Here is a 23,025-nt window from a genome sequence, read left to right as displayed (position 1 = left end):
CAAACAGCATTCAGGATTAGACCCACCATTGTATTAATCTCATTATTGTTATCTTTTTTTTGAATATTTGATCCTGTATTCAAGAGAGAGATGCTCTGCTACTCTCCTGACATTTTTCTGTTTATTTTCTTTGAGGTACTTAAAAACACTGTTGTCACTGGTAATACCCTGTGTAATTTTTATTTAGTGTTTTTGTTCATTTGCTTTACATTAATGTTATTTTATATTTCTAGAGAGAAAATATACTTGTAGTGATGTCCTATGTTTTTGTTATTGAACTGTATTTGTACTGTAATTTGACATTACATAAGAAAAAAAAGAGAAAAAAAGATGCTATGCTATTAGGCTCATTCATGAATAGTCATCTGGAGACAATGCTGATATAACACTCTTTTCAGAGCAACTTACAGCAGGGAATGCATACATTTTCATACTGGTCCCCCTGTTGCGGTAGGGCATTTTGCTATAGGACCGTTAAGGTACCCCTGTCGAGAGTGGTACAAGTCGTCTCACTCAAGTTCTTATGTCACCCGGCTAACTGGTGACTCACAGGTCCGCCTGACTGACCTGGTTATGTATCCTGCCCTTTTATTCAGAGATTAGCCTTATGTGATGCCGTTAGGCGTGTTTCGGGATCTTAGATAATATCAATCAGACTTAGAGTACCTCTTGTTTCACTTTCTCTTTCCCTTTGTATGCTCATATCTAGACTCACGCAAGCTATACCTTGGTTATGATTTACAGTCTATGTCCGTCGACTAATACTACTTGAGTATTAATATAGAGGATACCTGTTACAATAACATGATTATTCTGTCCAAACCATCATATTGTCTTTAGTGTAGAAAAAATACTTGTTCCCCTAGACTGGGAGTGTCAGAGGTGTTCTCTCCCCTAGGGTTTTGGGTCTAGTTTCTAATTTTTATTTAATGTTTGAAATTCACACAGTTGTACACGTTATTACAGTTTATTTTTAGTCCTTAATATATAACATCAACAATCATCAAAACACTTACTACTATTAATGCCTTATATATGTATTACAACAAGCGGTTAATTAACTTAGCGTAGAATGACCTGGTTGGTTCCCAAAGAGTATGTTCTTCCACTTACAATTGCTCTAGAGCAGGGGTGTCAAACTCAAATACCCAGTGGGCCAAAATGTAAAACCTGAACAAAGTCACGGGCCAACATTGAACAAATTAACCTTTTAATATGGACCCAAACAAGTTTTGCTTTAACATTGAATATGGAACAAGCATCGCTTATTACCATACAATATATAATTTAATAGTGGAGACATGCAAAATCGAATTTCAAATGAAAAAACACATCAATGGCATTAATTTATTAAATAAATAAAATTTAAATAAAAATTGTATGCCTCTTTTCTATTTGCAGCCTTATGATTTAAATACCAAAATAAACTTTTTCCACTGGCTAATAATTTTACAAATAAAATGATAATAAATCAATCAACCATTCAAGCCCATGCCTTGTAGCAAGAAAAAGTGCATAAAGAAAACGTTCATTATTGCACACTGGTCTAATCTGATGTGCCCAAGCCAGATACCTGGCATCTCTTCTTGAATGCTAGTTCATCAATGTCTGGGCTCAAGCTCTGAGCTGAAGAAATCCTCAGTATCGAGCGAAGATGTTCATCAGTCAGACGTCTCCTGTGAGTTGTTTTGGTCATCTTCATCGAGGAGAAAAGTTGCTCGCATAGATAAGTGCTGCCGAACATGGAGAGCATCTGAGCAGCTTGGGTGCGGAGCTGAGGCACTGTGTCAGGGATGAACCGTGGAAACTGTGCGGCGCCCACAGCATCATACTTTGACTTCAGCGTGTCGTTGCACTGGAGTTCAATCAGCTCCATTTGGATGTTGGTTGGTGCATTTTCCACATCAACTGCGAAGGGATTACTAAGCAGTTCAAACTTGCATTTCTGGGCATCGAAGTCGGCAAATCGCCGGCTAAACTCAGCGGCGAGAACACTGAGTTTAACAGCAAACTGTGCGCATGGGAACACGGCGGTAGAGATCTGCGCTTTTATGGATTGGCAGCAGGGAAAATGGCAAGGGTTTCCTTGCAGCATCTGATTCTCCCACAGGCACAGTTTAGTTTTGAAGGCCCTCACTGCAGCGTACATGTCTGTGATGATGCGCCCCCGCCCCTGAAGCTGCAGGTTCAGCGCATCGAGATGGCTCGAGATGTCACAGAGAAAGGCCAGCTCACACAGGAACTTTTGCTCCCGGAGCTCTGCTGTATCCTTCCCTTTGGTTTCCAGGAATTGACATATTTCCTCACGCAGCTCGAAACATCTGTTCAGTACTTTTCCTCTGCTTAGCCATCTCACCTCTGTGTGATACGGCACGTCTGCGTATTCCGAACCACACTCCTCCAGAAAAGATTTAAACTGGCGGTGATTTAGACCTTTGGCTCTTATAAAGTTAACTACCTGTGTTACTGTGGTCATAACATGTTCCATCTTTAGGGCTTTGGCACACAGTGCTTCCTGATGTATGATGCAGTGGTAAACAGTTAGCTCACCTGCACAGTTCTCTTCCCGCATCTTCTCCCGAACCATGCCCACCAGTCCACTCTTTTTACCGCACATCGCTGGCGCACCATCTGTCGTTAATCCAACGAGTTTATCCCACGGCAGCTTTATTTCAGTTACACATTTGGAAACCTCCTCAAAGATGTCCTTTCCTGTGGTTGTGCCATGCATTGATTTGAATCCTAATAGCTCCTCCGTAACACACAGATTTGAGTCCACTCCACGGATGAAGACTGACAGCTGAGCAGTATCAGATGCGTCGCAGCTCTCATCCACAGCGAGGGAGAACGCAACAAAATCTTTTCCCTTTTCCATCAGCTGGTCATACAGATTGGTGGCAAGATCACATGTGCGATCAGCTACTGTGTTCCTGCTCAGGCTCACGTTTGAAAATGCTTGTTTTTTCTCTGGGCATACGAGGTCACAAACCTTCATCATGCACTTTTTCATGAACTCTCCCTCATTAAAGGGCCGGGCTGATTTTGCGATCTCTGCTGCCACTATATAACTAGCCTTTACAGCAGCCTCGCTTTGTGATGTGGCTTTTTTAAACATATTCTGTTGTGAAACCAAACTTCTTTTCATCTCCTCTACTTTCTGGCTCCTTTGAGTCATGTCCAGGTCCTTGTATTTGTCATGGTGTTTCGTTTCATAGTGTCGTCTAATGTTGTACTCCTTACTTACAGCCACGTTGACTCCACAAACAAGACAAACAGGTTTGTCTTTTACATATGTAAACAGATATTCTGCCTCCCACTTGTCCAGAAAGCTCCTGTTTTCTGCCTTTCTTTTCGCCATTTTTGGGAAGGGTTAGCTCGCTGACAGTTGTAGCGTCTATGTTGCTATGACTACTGTCACAGAGGAGAGAGCGTTTCTGGGTCCTGTCCTGATTGGCGCGCGAAAACAGCAGAGCATTATGGGATTCGTAGTATTAGTGGTGAATGCGCTGTATAATACCGGCGGGCCAGCTCTAGTAGTAATTTGGTATTGTCTCGCGGGCCAAATATAATTACCCCGCGGGCCAAATTTGGCCCACGGGCCAGAGTTTGACACCCATGCTCTAGAGGTTTATCCAATCACTCAGTATCTGTTTCTCCTACTAGAAGTTTGTACTATTGTCACGTTCTGACCATTATTTCCTTTGTTTTGTCTTTATTTAGTATGGTCAGGGCGTAAGTTGGGGTGGGCAGTCTATGTGTTTTTTTCTATGTTGGGGTTTTGAGTTCAGCCTGGTATGGTTTTCAATCAGAGGCAGGTGTCGTTAGTTGTCTCTGATTGAGAATCATACTTAGGTAGCCTGGGTTTCACTTTTGGTTGGTGGGTGTTTGCTTCCGTGTGAGTGTTTGTTGCCACACGATACTGTTTCGGTTTCGTTCATGTTCACGTTTATTGTTTTGTATTTCATAGTGTTCAGTTTATGTCTTAAAATAAACGTTATGGACACTTACCACGCTGCGCATTGGTCCTCCGATCCTTCTCGCTACTCCTCCTCAGAAGAGGAGGAAGAATGCCATTACAACTATGATTTACTGATTAGTGAAGAGAACGGTTCGAGACAACAACAAAAACATATAACACCACTGATGCTATTTATCCACTCTGGTTAGGTGGTGGATGTATTCAGCACGAGGAGCGTGGAGGGTAGTTGTCTCAGTATGTCTCGTTCAGAAATCAGAAGTCAAGAGATACACTTGTTCTAGAGTACGAAAGTCAGATATGTATCTGTTTCTCCTACTAGAAGTTGTACTATGATTTACTGATTAGTGAAGAGAACGGTTCGAGTCAAGACCCAATACCACTGATGCTATTTATCCACTCCGGTTAGGAGGTGGATGTACTTAGCACAAGGAGTGTGGAGGGTAGTTGTCTCAGTATGTCTCATTCAGAAATCAGAAGTCAAGAGATACAATTGTTCTAGAGTATGAAAGTCAGATATTACCTTTTAGGTTGATGATAGTTGAAGTATCACGAGCTGTCTGCAAGTCAAGTAGCACTATTATGCCCTCTTAAGGAAGGCATTCGCCTTTTATGCTCTTTTCGGGACCAGGTCAGTTTTAGCACTGAGTCATATTCTAACCTTGTGGCGAGCTATTTCTGTAAAGGGTCAGTTTGACATGTTACTGTGAAACATTACTAATGACAGATGCATCCTCTATCCCCAACTCTCGCATCAGTTTAACCCATTCAAATTCTACTGCTAGTTTAGCTTTTCTTCTTCCGTTGATGGCCCGCTCTCTCCCCCTTCTTGGGGCGGTGCCCAAATGCAAGGCATCTCATAGAGCCAGCTATCCGGCCCCCACTCAAGAGGCGGAGCCGGTGGGGACAGTGTGTGCTGATCCAGCAAAGGAGGTGTCATCAGAGTCCTTTTTTGTGCTGCCGCATCACCTAGGGGGAATCAAACCCACAATCCTTGTGTTACAAGTGCAACACTCTACCAACTGAGCCACATGGAACTGAGACTACACCATGAGGATGGCACCCTCAAGTCTGTGTGTCTCTCAGTTCACTTCCTCACTCTACCGGAGGTCCCAATTCGGTAACATACACATAAAACACATTTAAATTATTGTATATGGACATAGCTCGTCTTTTTTTTCTCTCACTTCCTTCCACTGTCTGTAAATCTCTCCCTCTCTGTAGACACAGGTCTCTAGGGAAGATGATTTCAAGTTTGTACGTCTGGATGGCAGTTTAAGAAAGAAGAGAAAGGAGTTCCAGAGAGACACACCCAGCAGCCCATTGAACAAACAGCTTTCATTTATAACTTGGGAGGTGGGCCTAAAGTCAAGCTCACATTTGCCTCTCATCTTCCTCATGGACCCAGCCTGAAACTTAACAATAGAGGACCGCTGTAACCACTTTGGCCAGAAGAGGGACATTGTCATCATTAAGTTTATATAGTAGAGGATAACATGGTGAGGATTCAGAGGCAGAAGTAGGATTTGGTAGAGGAGGCTTTCGGGCCTCCCCAGTGAGAGGGTGATGTCTCATATAGCTGATATTCAAGCCCTAAAGGCAAATTTTATTTTGATTTTGATTATTGTTCCAATTCACCTTTCACCAAAGTTTAGAATAGCAAAGAATAGGGAATAAAACCTGATTATTTCAACTGCAAGCACTGTTTTTGGATTCCTGGTTATACACCACATGACCACACCATCGGAGCGGGATAAATATTTATGTGGGTTTTTGACTCCCTCTACTATTATTTTAACTTTTTTATGTAATACCTGTGCTTCAGGATTGTTTACCTTTCTTTAGCTTAACGGAATAGGTGATATTAAGTTTAGTTGGCAAGGACAATCTAAAAAAAGTAGAATGTGAGAAGTGATGCTTTGCACCAGATATTTCCTTAACATATATATAGCCCACCAAATCATGATTTATATCATATATGCATGTGTATAAACTGGGTGGTTCAAGCCCTGAATGCTGATTGACTGACATAGCACGGGTATGACAAAACATTTATTTTTACTGCTCTAATTGCATTGGTAACCAGTTTATAATCGCAATTATGCACCTCGGGGGTTTGTGGTATATGGCCAATATACCACGGCTAAGGGCTGTATCCATAAGAACATACCTTAGACTTGGTATATTGGCCATACACCACACCCCCTCATGCCTTATTGCTTAAGTATATACTGCACATGTCCTTATCGCATTGCACATTGTCTCTCCCCACTTATTGCTGTTTAGGAGTATTACTAACTATCTGTCCAGCTTACATTGAGAAACTGTTGCATCTGCCTGAGAAAAGAAGTTGAAACTTTGGGTGGAGTACATAGGAATGGTCTGAGATTATTTTATTTGGCTGTCCCATGATTGTTCGCACCCATCATATTCATTGATGTCTGGACAGTAATTTTAAACTAACTGATAATTTCACAAACCAGGCTAAAATGCCATATAATAGAAAGCTCTCTATAACAGTCCGGTAGAATAGGAGCATGACCTTGGGTTTGACTCCAAAAACCCCGAATCTACCCTGAGTAAAGTCCACATTATGTAGCACCACACCATAGGTCACCAATGGATTTTAAATTAAAAAACATTTTCTTGACATGTATGAGGTGGTGGTGATCACAACACGCTCACACATGGTGCTCGTTCCATGGGTAAGCGAATGCTCCTACCACTGTCTCTCTCAAGCATCTTTGACTGGTGTTTTGACTTACTGCCCCCGCATATTGCTTGTATACACAGCACTAACTTGGGTTGGTAATCTCTCACTAGTTTAGTAATGTGCCGCCAGGATCCCCATACAGTGAGCAAGTTCTCCACTTTCTCGTACTGGTGCATGTGTCATCAAGTGTGTGTTGTTTGTGTATGTTTGCCGCTGGCGGAGCTTGTGTTCTGGAGGTGGGTGTGAACTAATTTTAGCTCACAATAAGCATGTAGAATGGCTACTAGACAACAACAAAAACTGCAAAGCTCAATGCGGACGAAGAATACTTATCAAGCACTACACTCCATGAACTACTCAACAAATAGTTACATAAAGATTTATTAGATCTGCAGGAAAATTACTTTAAGTCCTGAAACTCTTTATAGATTCTACCAACAGAATGGTTGATGATCTGTTTAAGGCTGTAATGGAATTTGAGCAGTCTGAGGAGGAGGAGCAAAAATGCCCGAAAGTCACCAGCCAGACCGCATTCAAAACCATGTCTGAGGATTTCGCATGGAATTGGGGAGATGGAATTGGGAATTAAAGACTGAAACTTGTCACAGAAGCCAAGGCCAAGAAACTCCTGGCAGATCAATTCAAACTGGACCCTAAACTCATCGAGATGGAGAAGGCTCATAGGAATGGCTTATAGGAATGACACATTCTTCCTCGATGGACGGCCCAGATCTATAGCGGTAAAACTGCATCTTTCTGATGGACGGCCCAGATCTATAGCGGTAAAACTGCATCTTTCTGATGGACGGCCCAGATCTATAGCGGTAAAACTGCATCTTTCTTTTTCCCAACGCAGTTACGCCAAAACTGCACCCCGTTATTCAGAGGGGCGTTCTACTACTCTCCCATTGGCCTTCTAGTGTTTTCTCACTCACAGGCGATCAGCGCAAAGACAGTGACCTTCCAAGGTAAGGATGTAAATGTTTTGTCATAACTGCGTTGGTAAAAAAGAAAGATGCAAGGATGGAAAGTGTAATTTAACAACTAGCTGCCTATCGTAATGCCGGCTTATTATTATCATGTTTGGTAACATTTGCCGATGTATTTATTTTCAGAGTTGCAATGGGTTGTAAAAATGTCTCAGAAAACTCTGCTGAATTCCCTCAATTGAAGGTCAGGTAAGTTAACCTAGGCTACTTAACATCACTAGCACCGTATTTGAAGTTGTTATATTATCATTAGTAGTCTATTATCAGATAAAAGCATTTACTTATTATTCATAATTTGTCAAATATTTTTTATTTAATCATTCAGTCGAAAACTCTATGCTCCAGCCGTTGAATCTGTCCTTGAGCGTTAAGGGACGTTAATGGCTAGCTCGGTCCACGACATTATGTTGTTTTATTTTTCAATCTTGAAATACAAGGGCAACTGTTATTAATCAGTGACAAAAATTTCGCGCTACGTGATATTCACTTCCGGACTTGGAGAGAGCTCAAAGTATTGTAGAACGCCCTTCTGGTTTTGACTTAACTGCGTTGGGTAAAAGAAAGACGCGGTAAAACTGTTCAGGTTCAAAGACAAGGAGGAGATTCTCAGGAAAGCCAAACGCCTGAAGGTAACCAAAATCTTAATCAATTAATATTTCTCCAAAAAGGTACGCCTCAAAATAAAATAACTTCTGCCACGACTAAATGAAGAATGAAAAAAAAAGGAACATTGCATCCCTGAAGTATGATCAGCTGGTCGTTCACCCCCCTCTCATAGCCCTATGGCAAGTGACTCCGCTATAGTCAAATGATTTGAAACACAGATTTATTCTATGCTGCTCATGCATTTCACATAACCTCATGACCAAAAACATTGCTCTAAATGTCATAACCCTCTGAAGTCTTCAGTGGTATTACGTGGACTGTGTCAATGTGCATTCAATAGGAAGTGTACCCCTATTGATAAAACAAACACAAATATATGGTTGTATTGGACACGTGAGGCCTTCACTTCTATGTTTCCGTTCCACTGTGTATCTCTCTTAGTTGAGCAGGATCAACCCTGATAACATGGTCTTTAACCCATTAGATATTAATGAAGCGAATTATAAATATAATGATTGTGTTGATCCAAATTCAAATTTCCTGAGATTTACCAGAGATAACTATAATGTTAAGCAATTTAACGACCTGTATAGCAGCTTATCTAATTCCATGACAAGCTTATTTTCTTCCTTTCATTTGAACATTCAGTCTTCCTAAAAATCATTACAACCTTGTTCATTATCTGTCTTCTCTCAATCATGAATTTTCCATTGTTGCTCTTTCAGGAACATGGTTGACTGAAGAGACAAACAAGAGTGACCAGTTCATCTGCCACCCTTACTGATAATATTTGTACAAATTATTTGAATAATACAGTTATACTTTATACTGACATTTGACCAGTTTTCAATTTTCCAACTTTCCTTGGCAGCTGGAAATCAACAGATGGGAATGATTAGTAGCATTAAGGGTAGAATATTTAACAAAAGTAATTGTGAGCGCTTTAAGATGTTTATTGATGCTATTTCATGGGAAAATGTTTATAATCAGGCTGATGTGGAGTCTGCTTACCAGACTTTTCTCACATCTTTCAATTCTGTATTTCACCACTACTTTCCCTTAGTTAAACCCCAGTAGCAGCAGATCGGTTGTAAACAAAAAAAACTCAGTAAAAAAAAACTAGTTGTATAAAAAAATTCTCACAAATCACTCTCCTCTGAATTCTGTAAATTACAAAAAGTATAAGAACAAACTCACTTTTGATATCCCCAACAATATATTTTACTAACCAATTCCATGAATCCTCAAATAATATAAAGTAAACTTGTAAAATCATCAATCAACTGTTGAATAATGAAAAATACTTCTACAACCATCCCATCTCAATTTATTGTTGAAAAAAATAAGTTGAAAGTTCACATACACTTAGGTTGGATTCATTAAAAGTCGTTTTTCAACCACCACAAGTCATTCTTGTTAACAAACTATAGTTTTGGCAAGTTGGTAAGGACATCTACTTTGTGCATGACACAAGTCATTTTTCCAACAATTGTTTACAGACAGATTATTTCACTTATAATTCACTGTATCACAATTCCAGGGGGTCAGACGTTTACATAAACTAAGTTGACTGTGTCTTTAAACTGCTTGGAAAATTACAGAAAATGATGTCATGGCTTTAGAAGCTTCTGATAGGCTAATTGACATCATTTGAGTCAATTGGAGGTGTACCTGTGGATGTATTTCAAGACCTACCTTCAAACTCAGTGCCTATTTGCTTGACATCATGGGAAAATCTAAAGAAATCAGCCAAGACCTCAGAAAATAAATTGTGGACCTCCACAAGTATGGTTCATCCTTGGGAGCAATTACCAAACGCCTGAAGGTACCACGTTCATCTGTACAAACAATAGTACACAAGTATAAACACCAAGGGACCATGCAGCCGTCATACCTGTAAGGGATTTCTTCCGAAGAGGAGAGGCGAAAAGGATCAGAGGACCAATATGCGGCGTGGTAAGTGTCCATGGTTCTTTTAATACGTAAATGTACACATGAACAACTGAATACAAAAACAAGAAACGTGAAAACCCAAAACAGTCCTATCTAGTGCAAACACAGAGACAGGAACAATCACTCACAAACACACAGTGAAACCCAGGCTACCTAAGTATGATTCTCAATCAGAGACAACTAATGACACCTGCCTCTGATTGAGAACCATACTAGGCCGAAACATAGAAATACCCAAATCATAGAAAAACAAACATACTGCCCACCCCAACTCACGCCCTGACCATACTAAATAATGACAAAACAAAGGAAATAAAGGTCAGAACGTGACAATACCACTCAGGAAGGAGACACGTTCTGTCTCCTAGAGGTGAACGTACTTTAGTGCGAAAAGTGCAAATCAATCCCAGAACAACAGCAAACAACCCTGTGAAGATGCTGGAGGAAACAGGTACAAAAGTATCTATATCCACAGTGAAACGAGTCCTATATCAAATCAAATTTATTTATATAGCCCTTCGTACATCAGCTGATATCTCAAAGTGCTGTACAGAAACCCAGCCTAAAACCCCAAACAGCAAGCAATGCAGGTGTAGAAGCACGGTGGCAAGGAAAAACTCCCTAGAAAGGCCAAAACCTAGGAAGAAACCTAGAGAGGAACCAGGCTATGTGGGGTGGCCAGTCCTTATTATAGAGATTATAACAGAACATGGCCAAGATGTTAAAATGACCAGCATGGTCGAATAATAATAAGGCAGAACAGTTGAAACTGGAGCAGCAGCACGGTCAGGTGGACTGGGGACAGCAAGGAGTTATCATGTCAGGTAGTCCTGGGGCATGGTCCTAGGGCTCAGGTCAGTTAAAACTGGAGCAGCAGCACGGCCAGGTGGACTGGGGACAGCAAGGAGTCATCATGTCAGGTAGTCCTGGGGCATGGTCCTAGGGCTCAGGTCCTCCGAGAGAGAGAAAGAAAGAGAGAAGGAGAGAATTAGAGAAAGCACACTTAGATTCACACAGGACACCGAATAGGACAGGAGAGGTACTCCAGATATAACAAACTGACCCTAGCCACCCGACACATAAACTACTGCAGCATAAATACTGGAGGCTAAGACAGGAGGGGTCAGGAGACACTGTGGCCCCATCTGAGGACACCCCCGGACAGGGCCAAACAGGAAGGATATAACCCCACCCACTTTGCCAAAGCACAGCCCCCACACCACTAGAGGGATATCTTCAACCACCAACTTACCATCCTGAGACAAGGCTGAGTATAGCCCACAAAGCAAAGATCTCTGCCATGGCACAACCCAAGGGGGGGGTGCCAACCCAGACAGGAAGACCATGTCAGTGAATCAACCCACTCAGGTGACGCACCCCTTCCAGGGACAGCATGAGAGAGCCCCAGTAAAGCCAGTGACTCAGCCCCTGTAATAGGGTTAGAGGCAGAGAATCCCAGTGGAAAGAGGGGAACTGGCCAGGCAGAGACAGCAAGGGCAGTTCGTTGCTCCAGAGCCTTTCCGTTCACCTTCCCACTCCTGGGCCAGACTACACTCAATCACATGACCCACTGAAGAGATGAGTCTTCAGTAAGGACTTAAAGGTTGAGACCGAGTTTGCGTCTCTGACATGGGTAGGCAGACCGTTCCATAAAAATGGAGCTCTATAGGAGAAAGCCCTGCCTCCAGCTATATCGGCATAACCTGAAAAGCCGCTCAGCAAGGAAGAAGCCACTGCTCCAAAACTGCCATAAATAAGCTAGACTACAGTTTGCAATTGCACATGTGGACAAAGATCGTACTTTTTGGAGAAATGTCCTCTGGTCTGATGAAACAAATATAGAACTGTTTGGCCATAATGACCATTGTTATGTTTGGAGGAAAAAGGGGGAGGCTTGCAAGCCGAAGAACACCATCCCAACCGGGAAGCTCGGGGGTGGCAGCATCATGTTGTGGGGGTGCTTTGCTGCAGGAGGGACTGGTGCACTTCACAAAATAGATGGCTTCATGAGAAAGGAAAATTATGTGGATATATTGAAGCAACATCTCAAGACATCAGTTAAAGCATGGCCGCAAATGGGTCTTCCAAATTAATAATGACCCCAAGCATACTTCCTAAATTGTGTCAAAATGGCGTAAGGACAACAAAATCAAGGTATTGGAGTGGCCATCACAACGCCCTGACCTTGATCCTATAGAAATTTTGTGGAAATTACATTAAGGGACATTGCCCTTTTCTGCTTCAGTTTGATCCTCCTGATGTAATGGAGGTGATGGAGGTAATTGGTATCTTAAAGATATCACCAGCAGGTCATGATGAGATTGGTGCCTCTTTGGTGAAAGCAGTGTTTCTTCCTTGATTACTGAGTCTTTAACATATATCTTCACCAAATCAATATAAACTGGTATTGTTCCTAAAATGTGAAAATTGCCAAAGTTATCCCATCTGCAGATCTGGGGATCCCAGATCTTTTATAAATTATCACCCAATATCTGTAATACCATTTTCTAAAATCCTAGAATAATTGGTGTATAAGAGAATGTCGAAACGTTTAAATCAACACTGTATTCTATATGAGCACCAATATGGTTTTCGTAAAAACTATCCCACAGATATGGATCTTTTGCAACTTGTGGATAAAATCTTTATAGCCCTGAACAACAATGCATATGCTCCTGGCATGCTTTTAGATTTATCCAAAGGGTTTGACACGAGAGAGAATACAGTAGACGGCACACGTCAATGATTTATGATTTATGACCCTTTGTCATGGGTCACGTGTGTATGCCCATATATGGGCATCCCGGCGGGAAGTTATCACGGGAGTTCATAGGGAGTTCCCATATATGGGCATCCTGTCGTTCCCGTTCTCACACTTTAGAGGGAGTGTTGATTTATGCATATATTTAAATCTGTTCCTTTGAAGCTGTCATGATGATTGATGTGTAGGGACCTCGTTGAACTGGGGGATGTGTTTGAACATTTCAAAGAGTATGGCCCACACCCTGTTTTAGTGACATTAGGGCTGTTGTCTATGAAACAGGAATGTCCGGGGGTATTGGTGGGGCATAAATAAGCCCCAGAACACCACAAGCGCCCCAGAACACAAAATAAATTAAAAATAAACCCAGAACATTAAACCGAAAATTAAACATGTCTCCTAGGCCAATTCTGGGTGTACTTTGTGCCTCGTGTCAAGAACCCAATGACAAAAGCATCAAGGACAGTTTATGTGAGGCCCCTGAATGTTTTAAAGGAGTTTTGGATATGAGTGATGGACATATGGCTAACATATTCCAACCGGAGTATTCAACTGTGAAGATTTTCACAGACAGCGGCCCCAGTCCCCTTTATCAAGCAAAATCCGGGAGTTTTTCTCCTGCGCTGCGTATGAGAGAATGGCTTAAGATACGGCGGTTGATTTGAAATCCATAAGAATCTATTCAATGGCGTATTGCCCCGACTCCAAAGTGACAATTTTTAGCTTGTGAACAATATGATAAGTTCAAATGCTACAAAATCAGTTAGTTCATATTTATTTTCCAAAGCCTGCAAGGATGTGAACTATTTTATGCCTGTCTTTAGCTTTAAGTGGGCCAATTATCATATATTTCTGGCCATGATGAAAAAGCAGGAAATCATTACCAAAATCGTGAACGATTACGCCACTGGGCACTTCTATCCTTAAGACATACCTAGGGTCTACGTGCACAATGTTTGATCTGTCCATGGAATGAAAACTTACGGAACGTGGAAGGTGGTTGATATCTAGCGAGCAAGAGAGCCTGTCTTGACGACGGTAAATTGGAAACGGATGGATGTCAGGAAAGGAATAGTGAAATTGTTTGTACTAATTATAGCATGTTTTAAAAAGTCTGTACTAAATATTTAGAATTAAATAAATGGTTTCAAAATTGCATCTCACCTTTAACTCCTGGAATATCACGCTCCCTCTCTCAGAAAAAAAGGCTTTCAGGAAAGACAGGTGTGTGTGCGTGTGCTTGCGTGTGTGCGTGTGCAGGCATGTGTGTGTGTTTCAAAAACAATGGTATTTTTCGAGGGTGTGTGTCTGCATGGGGGTGTTTGAAACCAGGTAGGCACTTTCGTGTCATTAGCACACAAGCCTCTCAAAATAAAATGTATTCCCCCCCCCCTCCAGAGGATGTGGGGGCTCAAAAGTCAAACCCCACAGCCCCAATATAAACGGTCTAGACATCCCCTAAGGTTTAAAAACAATGTTATTTCTAATCAACACCGGTACTAACAGTTCATTATGCATACCGGGTGTCACCAAAAACAGCAGGTGTTATATACCAGGAGGATGTAGGAAGCAAAAGGCAATGCCGCCATCCCTGCATATAATAGGTCTAGACAGCCCCCCCAAGGTTGAAAAACAATGTTTATTTCTAAACAACACCGTTACTATTGGTTCATTTTTGCATAGAGGATGTCGCCTGAAAAACACTAAACTTACCCATCGCTCTGTAAATTCATTCCATACTTTGTCTCAGTCAGGACACAGAGGCCCAGCTGAAAACTATTTTCCTGCATTTTTGCAAGCCTATACACATGGAGAATTTCGAAGGTGAGGATATTAATATTTTCGCTTTTGGGTGCGTTAGGTAGTTTCAGGGAATTGTTTGATCTTACCAAATGAATGTCCTGTTGGGAACTATCTCTCTCTCTCTAATATTAAACCGGTGTTATATATGTTTTTACAGATATTCTAAAACGGGTGGACATCGATTTTTCAGGTGTGTATTTATGACAATTGCACATATTTTTACAAGTTAAAATGTATATATTTCGTATAAATATATGTTAATATTATCTAACGTCTATAGGATACCCGTCATTTACCCAGTTGCTACCGGGAATAATTGATTTGGATCATCCAACATTAGATGAGAAATCCAAGGTTCAAACCGAGACCATGTCTTCTTTACGAAGCCCGTCCCCATCACGCTATTTTCGACTTAAGTGCAAAAATAAAATCCATAATAATATTTATACATTATTAAAAACAAAAAAAGTGTGTACCCTATTTTAAAAGACAATCTTGTGTTTACAGCGTACAGCCCCCCAGCAAGGATACTTGATGCATTATGGATGAAATAGACAGTATTCTGCCATTTTGTACAAACGTTTTTTCCAGAATTCCAAACACTCCAAGAACCATGGCTGTAACCGGTAGTTATACACCCCCGGGAACCTCAAGCAAATCGCTCCATAATCTAGCATTTACGACGCATCACAGTCCTTCACGACTCCGCACAACTGTGGTCCAAGTGCATTGCGCAGAATCACCCAGGCCCGAGAAGGGCTACTGGGCTGAAAACGTACGGATTCAAGAATAGGAGCTCTATGGATATGGTATGACCCCAGTATACATTTGTTATTAGTTATACATTTTTTATTAGTTATACATTTTTTGATAGAATATGTTAAAACAATGTCAAATAATGTTTTTTTTTCAGACTCCAACGATACACGCCCGGAAGAATCTGTAAAGCCATGTGAAAATATTCTAGAACCCCCGGTATCCATAATTCCACAGAACAGCCTGCGTCAAAAAGCAGAGGTAATTTAACTATATATATATATTGTTAATATATAGTATTATATCTGAAATGTATTTGAATTTTCATCTAATATATTTTATTTTTAATACCCTAATTTGTATGAATATTTTCTTTCAGACTCCCCGGCGTATACCGGCACAGAAGGCCCAACACATCGAGAGCACGTGTTCGTGGAGGAATTCGGCGCCCAGGACATGCACAGTAAAACACTGAAACGGGATGATTTCAATGCTTTAAATGACAATTCTGAGCTAGAAAATTTGCTGTTGTGGCCAGCCACATTGATAGAGCCAATTCTGAGGTAGAAACACCAGATCCTGAAATAGAACAAGATAGGATTCTCACAGCCTTTTACAGGGCTCTAAAATCCAGAAAGGTCTTGCTACACAAACGTATGGTGGCTTTACTCAAGCGGCAATACAGTCAAGATTATCCTTCTGGCATAGAACAATGCCCCATTTGTTAAACAACAATCTGATTAAAAAACGCAAATACAAGCGCTAAAATCTATATGTAAAATGGATCCTTCCAGAATACCACAAGAACACACATCCTTAATTAACCAAATGATTGAGACCGGGGTGACAGATCCCATAATTCAGACACTTGGAAACCTGTTATCACAGATCCCAGAAGAACTCATATCCTTAATTAATCAAATGAATGAGGCAGGGCCAACAGATGAAAACCTGTTATCACAGATCCCCACCGAACTCATATCCTTAATTAACCAAATGAATGAGAGCACAAGATCTTCGACACCAGACCACCCACACACACCTCCTTTAACTCCCATATCCAAGGAGTCTGAACCACAATACAAGGTTTTTGAGGAATTTGACAATTGTAGAATAAATCAGAGGGGCGATGGTCTTGATAGAAGTGTTCGGGTTGTGTTCCCCAAATAAATTCAGCAATACAGATTCAACAGTTTTTTAAATTTCACATAGCTGAATCAGAACCTTGATTATGCAGTTTTTTCTGTGATGATATTGGATACTCTGAACAAACTGTTAGACAGGGCAACAGATTTTGCCGAACCTCGCGATGTCTTACAGCTTGAAATGTGTGGAGATAGCATGCAAAACACTGTATCTCTTGTTTTACCCAATGGCACAGCAGATCTTGAACAATTTATAGCCCTTCTGGAACAACTTGTTCAATCTAAATAATCCATCCTAGCTGATAGGACCCTCGAGCTCATAGTACTAATAGTACATCAACCCTTAGGTGGAGGGGGTCAGAGAAAGAAACTTGATAGTCTCATGCAATCAGAAATCATAAGCAATAAAAGGGCATATCTCATAAACATTCAATGCAGTGGGTCTAGGTATACAGGATGCTGTGGCTTTCTCTGACATCGTCAAATTTGAAAAATGTCTGAACATCAAGATTGTGGTTTTGTACCACAGTAGAGCTAATGCAGCTCTCTTGAAATTCCAGAACAACCCACAACCTCATCCTCAGATTCTGTACTTTTATGTGCAAAACACCCATTATTATGCTATTACCAACATCACAGCGTTTTTAGGAGCGCCATATGTGTCCATCATGTCATACAGGCTACACCCAAAAGGAGGGCGCTCTTGTCGTTATAACTGTTCAGTATGTCTGGATGAAACATGTCCGATGCAACCCTTAAACCTAACACCCTGTGCAGATTGTCAACGCACATCGTTCGGGCCTACTGCTACGATAAACACAAAATTGAGACAGGGCACCCCAAGGCATGTAAATCTGTAAGCAGTTGTGACATCAACAAGAAATGTCCAAAATGCCATTGCAATTACAACCTTAAAATAGACAGCCCAAACCTCATGTGTATGGAATCATACATTGCCCAATCTGTAAAGGGCCTTTGAAAATCAGAGACGCTGAAATGGTTCAAGAAGTGCCACACGAGTGTTATATTCAGCCCTTGGCTGAAGATGAACATTCAGAGAAATATGTGTTCTATGATTTTGAGACTAATCAGCAATCAGGTGTTCATTTGCCTATTTTTGTATCTACCATGACTTTCAAGGGTGAAAAGTGGTCGGCAGAGGGGCCCAATTGTGCACTGTACTATTTCTTAAACACTTCAGAAAACCCCAGTACACAAACTTCACGTTTATAGCTCACAATTCTACAGCCTATGACTCCAATATTCTTTTGAACCCTCTGATAAAACAAGGCGTTGCACCCAGTGTCATAGCTCAATGTAGTAAAATCTTGTGTTTTGTAGACCCCGCCTTCAACCAGAGATACATTGACAGTTTAAGTTTCTTACCCATGAGATTGGCTCAAATGCATGAGGCCTTGGGTTTTGAAAACTCTGTGAAAGGGTGGTTTCCTCATTTCTTCACATCTGAGGAGAATCTACATTATATTGGATCTTATCCTAGCCTGGAAATGTACAGGTGGAATCAAATGTCTCCCAAAGAGCGAGAGAGATTGATGACATGGTATGAGACAGTATGTCATTGCACCTTTGATTTCCACAAAGAGATGGAGTCATACTGTGACAACGATGTGGTTATACTTCGTGAAGGATGCTTCAGATTCAGAGAAGAGGTAATCAAAGATGCCGGCATTGACCCCTGGAGTTGTACAACTATTGCATTGACCCCTGGAGTTGTACAACTATTGAATTGGTGTGAAAACCTATCGTACACACTTTTTACCTGCAGCATCTATAGCTATTCCATCGCCGGACAACTACCGACGCCAATTCAAGTCATACTCTAGTGGGTCCATTCAATGGTTGGAGTACTTGGCCCAACATGCTTTGAATAGGTGTGAGAAGGCATTTGGGGCTTATCACGTAGATGGATAGACACAGATTGACGGTGTTGAGACCGTGTTTGAGTACAATGATTGGTTCTTCCACGGTTGTAAATCTTGCTTTGTGCCCCAGGCCATGTGTGTCCTAACCCAAAATACTTTGGGGAAAATGTTCCAAGAGTTCCAAGACAAATTGGAATCTTTACAGGCCACTTACGGGTTAAAAGTGAATGTGATGTGGGAGCATGTATGGATTGCACTCAAAAAGTCTGATCCTCATGTTCAAGCTTTCCTTTCCAGCTTTAACACACCAGAACCCTCGGAACCATGACAGGCCTTGTATGTAGGCTGTACCAATGCTTTGACATTGCGGTATGTAGTGCAACCCAACGAGACAATAGGATATGTAGATTATACATCCCTTTATCTTCATGTAATGAGTTCCTCATGCTATCCTATGGGGTATCCTAAAATTATTCACCGCGACTTTGACTTACCCCAAAACTATTTTGGTCTGATCAAAGCAACTGTCTACCCTCCTAGGGGTTTGTTTATACAAGTATTGCCTTACAGGGACCTCAAGGAAAACTGTTCTTTCCCCTTTGACGCACCTGCAGTGAAAACAACAACCAGGAAAAGCCTTGTGATCACTCAGATCAAGAAGGAGCCCTGACAGGTGTATGGGTCATAGTTGAATTCTCTAAGGCTCTAGAGATGGGGTATTGCGTGGCCAAAATCTTTGAAGTGTGGAACTTTTCCAGGAAATCAGACACTCTTTTTAAAGAGTACATCAAGATCTTCTTGAGATGCAAGCAAATGGCTTCAGGCTATCCTGCATCGGTCACAGATCAAGAGAGCAAAGACAAGTATATTCAAGACTATCACGACAGAGAAGGCATACTTCTTGACCCAGACAGATTAGAGGTCAACAAAACAAAAAGAAACGTGTCGAAATTGTACTTAAACTCTCTTTGGGGGAAGCTTTCCCAGAAAAGCAATATGCTAACAACGTAGATCATTAAAGACCCCAAAGACTTTTGGAATATGTTTTTTTCGTACCAATACGAAATTTTAAAATGATCATTCTTGAGTCAAGACATTGCCCTGGTGCAATGGAGACGTAACAAGAAGTGGGTTCTACCCCCGGGTAATGTAAATGTGTTTCTTGCAGCATTTACCACGGCATATGGCCGACTTGAACTGTACGCCCTCATGGAGCAGCTTCAGAGGCGGGTTCTTTACCACGACACAGACTCTGTGGTCTATGTAAGCAAACAAGGTGATTGGAACCCCCCGCTTAGCAACTATTTGGGTGGTTTAACCTCTCTGGGATATGTGAGATGCTAGCGTCCCACCTGGCCAAAAGCCAGTGAAAATGCAGAGCGCCAAATTCAAATAAATTATTATAAAAATCTAACTTTCATGAAATCACACATGTAAGATATCAAAGTAAAGCTACACTTGTTGTGAATCTAGCCAACATGTCAGATTTCAAAAAGGCTTTTCGGCGAAAGCAAACAATGCTATTATCTGAGGATAGCACCTCCGTTAAACAAAGAGAGAAAAGCATATTTCAACCCTGCAGTTGCGACACAAAACACAGAAATAAAAATATAATTCATGCCTTACCTTTGACGAGCTTCTTTTGTTGGCACTCCAATATGTCCCATAAACATCACAAATGGTCCTTTTGTTCCATTAATTCCGTCGATATATATCCAAAATGTTCATTTCTTTGGCACGTTTGATCCAGAAAAACACCAGTTCCAACTTGCACAACGTGACTACAAAATATCTCAAAAGTTACCTGTAAACTTTGCCAAAACATTGCCAAAACAAAACTACTTTTGTAATACAATAGATATTTTTTAACCTAAATAATCGATAAAATTGAAGACAGGATGATCTGTGTTCAATACAGGAGGAAAACAAACTGTAGCATGCTTTCTGGGCATGCGCCTCTATTTAACAGTACACTTCAAGTTACCCTCGTTCAAGATCGCCGTACTTCTTCATTACACAAAGAAAAAACCTCAACCAATTTCTAAAGACTGTTGACATCCAGTGGAAGCGATAGGAACTGCAAGAAGGTCCCCTAGAAATCTGGATTTCTAATGAAAACCCATTGAAAAGAGAGTGACCTCAAAAAAAACTGAATGGTTTGTCCTTCTGTTATACTCACAGACATGATTCAAACAGTTTTAAAAACTTCAGAGTGTTGTCTATCCAAATCTACTATTAGCAGGCAGTTGAATTGGGCATGCATTTCACCCGGACGTAAAAATACTCCCCCCTGTTACCAAGAAGTTAATGAGACTCACTTTGGCATCGTTTGCAATATTAGTACCATCTATTTTGGTCACTTTGAGACGTAAATGCAATAAGGTGTTGTTGAGGTCCAGAGAGTTGTCACCGTGGACTGGTATGAAAAATTCTATAGGACCATTGTCTGCAATGGCAGAGAGTGGGGCTATCTCCACATAACCTCTCTATTGAAAATTGGGTTAAGGGGGCCGTGAAAAGATCGAGCTCTGTCTTTATAGCTTCAGAGAACATGCGGTGTAAAAGAGCCATGTTGCTTGTTCTTTTAGAAAATACCTCCGAATATTCATTTTGCCGTTTTTGGTACAGACCTCCTCACTTTACCTCATCTTTGACTTACTGAGCTTCTTTTAACGGTTAAACTCCTGCTTTTTAGGGGCTGGCCTTCATCTTATACCCTGAGGTCTCTTTTTTGGTCTTCGAGACAACAGCATATGATGCTCGGCATCTAATGACGCCCTTCTGGTCCTAGCATTGGCTACAACCTCACAATATTTTTAGCCGCTGATTTTAAATGTGGTTTGGCTATGCTGAGGCCTCTCTTCATAAATGGTAAAACCATCCTAAAGAGGTTACGAAATATGCCTCCTATCCCTGAACCGTACATGGTCGGGGATCTGTGACAGCCGGGTAACCCATTACCCACTTAATCAACATAGTATGAGACATATCGGTTAGGGTCAAGATGGTGATTGTGTTCCATAACCATTTTTATTTATTTGTATTATGTTTGTAAAAAAATATATATAATAGGTGGTACTAAATGCCGCCTTCCACTCGTCTCCCTCTCGGATACGCACCAGGTTGTACGCACTCCTGAAATCCAGTTTAATGAAGAAGCGCGCCCCGTGCATTGACTTAATCGCCGTGGCAATAAGAGGTAGCGGGTAACTGTACCTCACCGTGATTTGTTTTAGACCTTGATAATCAATGCACGGGCGCAGACCTCCATCCTTCTTCTTCACAAAAAAGAAACTCGAGGAGACTGGTGAAGTGGAGGACTGAATGTATCTCTGACACAGGGATTCGAAGACATATGTCTCAATAGCCACCGTCTCCGCTTGCGACAGGGAATACATGTGACTCCTGGGAAGTGCAGTGTCTACCAGGAGATCTATCGCACAATCACCCCGTCGATGGGGTGGTAATTTAGTCGCTTTCTTTTTACAGAATGCGAGAGCTAAATCGGCATATTCTTGGGGGATGCGCAAGGTGGAGACCTGGTCTGGACTTTCCACCGAAGTAGCACCAACGGAAACCCCTAAACACCTACCTAAGCACTCTTGCGACCACCCCGTGAGAGCCCTCTGTGACCAAGGAATAGTGGGGTTATGGTAAGCTAACCAGGGTAGCATTGGATAAGCAGGAGAGTCAATAAGGAAAAGACTCATCTTTTCCATGTGACCCCCCTCGTCACCATACTCAAAGGAGTGGTGGTCTCCCTGATAAGCCCTGACCCTATTGGTCGACTATCTAAGGCGTGAATAGGGAAAGGTACATCCACGGGAACAATAGGGGCCCCTAAACTATGAGATAACAATTTATCAATGAAGTTCCCAGCCGCGCCGGAATCTACTAGCGCCTTATGCAGGGAATGAGGGGAAATATCAGGAAAAGTGACAGACACAAATTTATGTGCGACAGAGGGCTCTGGGTGAGAATGGTGCCGACTCACCTGGGGTAACGCAAGAGCGCCCTGCCTGCTGCCTCGATTCCCAGAGGAACCAACCCGGCACCGACCAGCAGTGTGCCCTCTGCAGCCACAGATGGTGCACGAGCGGGAACCCCCTCCGGTCTCCCTGCGCACCATCCCTCCCAGCTCCATGGACATTGGAGAGGGGGTGCGGGAGGATGGAACCACTAGACGCCGATCTGGACATCCACGAATAGCCAGCATGTTGTCCAGCCGGATGGACAGGTCCACCAGCTGGTTGAAGGTGAGGGTGGTGTCTCTGCAGGCCAGCTCCTGACTGACTTCCTTGCATAGACTGTAGTGGTAATGGTCGATCAGGGCCGGCAGCCAGGGTCCTAAACTCCTAAGCAAACTCCTGCGTGCTCCTCGTCTCCTGCCTCAGATGATAGAGACGCTCACCCGCCGCTCTGCCCTCGGGTGGGTGGTTG

The 23,025-nt window shown here is 41.8% G+C and overlaps 1 long non-coding RNA gene across 1 annotated transcript; it reads left to right on the top strand.

Annotated features, from left to right (window-relative positions):
- The first annotated feature begins 12,915 nt into the window (after positions 1 to 12,915).
- On the top strand, positions 12,916 to 20,001 carry LOC112218404. The gene is made up of 5 exons (XR_002948619.2): positions 12,916 to 14,822; positions 14,959 to 14,991; positions 15,393 to 15,610; positions 15,715 to 15,818; positions 15,937 to 20,001. It is a non-coding gene; the product is annotated as an uncharacterized LOC112218404 (long non-coding RNA).
- The last annotated feature ends 3,024 nt before the right edge of the window (positions 20,002 to 23,025 follow it).

The sequence above is a fragment of the Oncorhynchus tshawytscha genome, linkage group LG19 (assembly GCF_018296145.1).
Source record: "Oncorhynchus tshawytscha isolate Ot180627B linkage group LG19, Otsh_v2.0, whole genome shotgun sequence".
In the NCBI taxonomy this organism is placed as follows: Eukaryota; Metazoa; Chordata; class Actinopteri; order Salmoniformes; family Salmonidae; genus Oncorhynchus; species Oncorhynchus tshawytscha.
The sequence above is the reverse complement of the archived record's forward strand: the minus strand, read 5'-3'. Positions and strand labels throughout refer to the sequence as shown.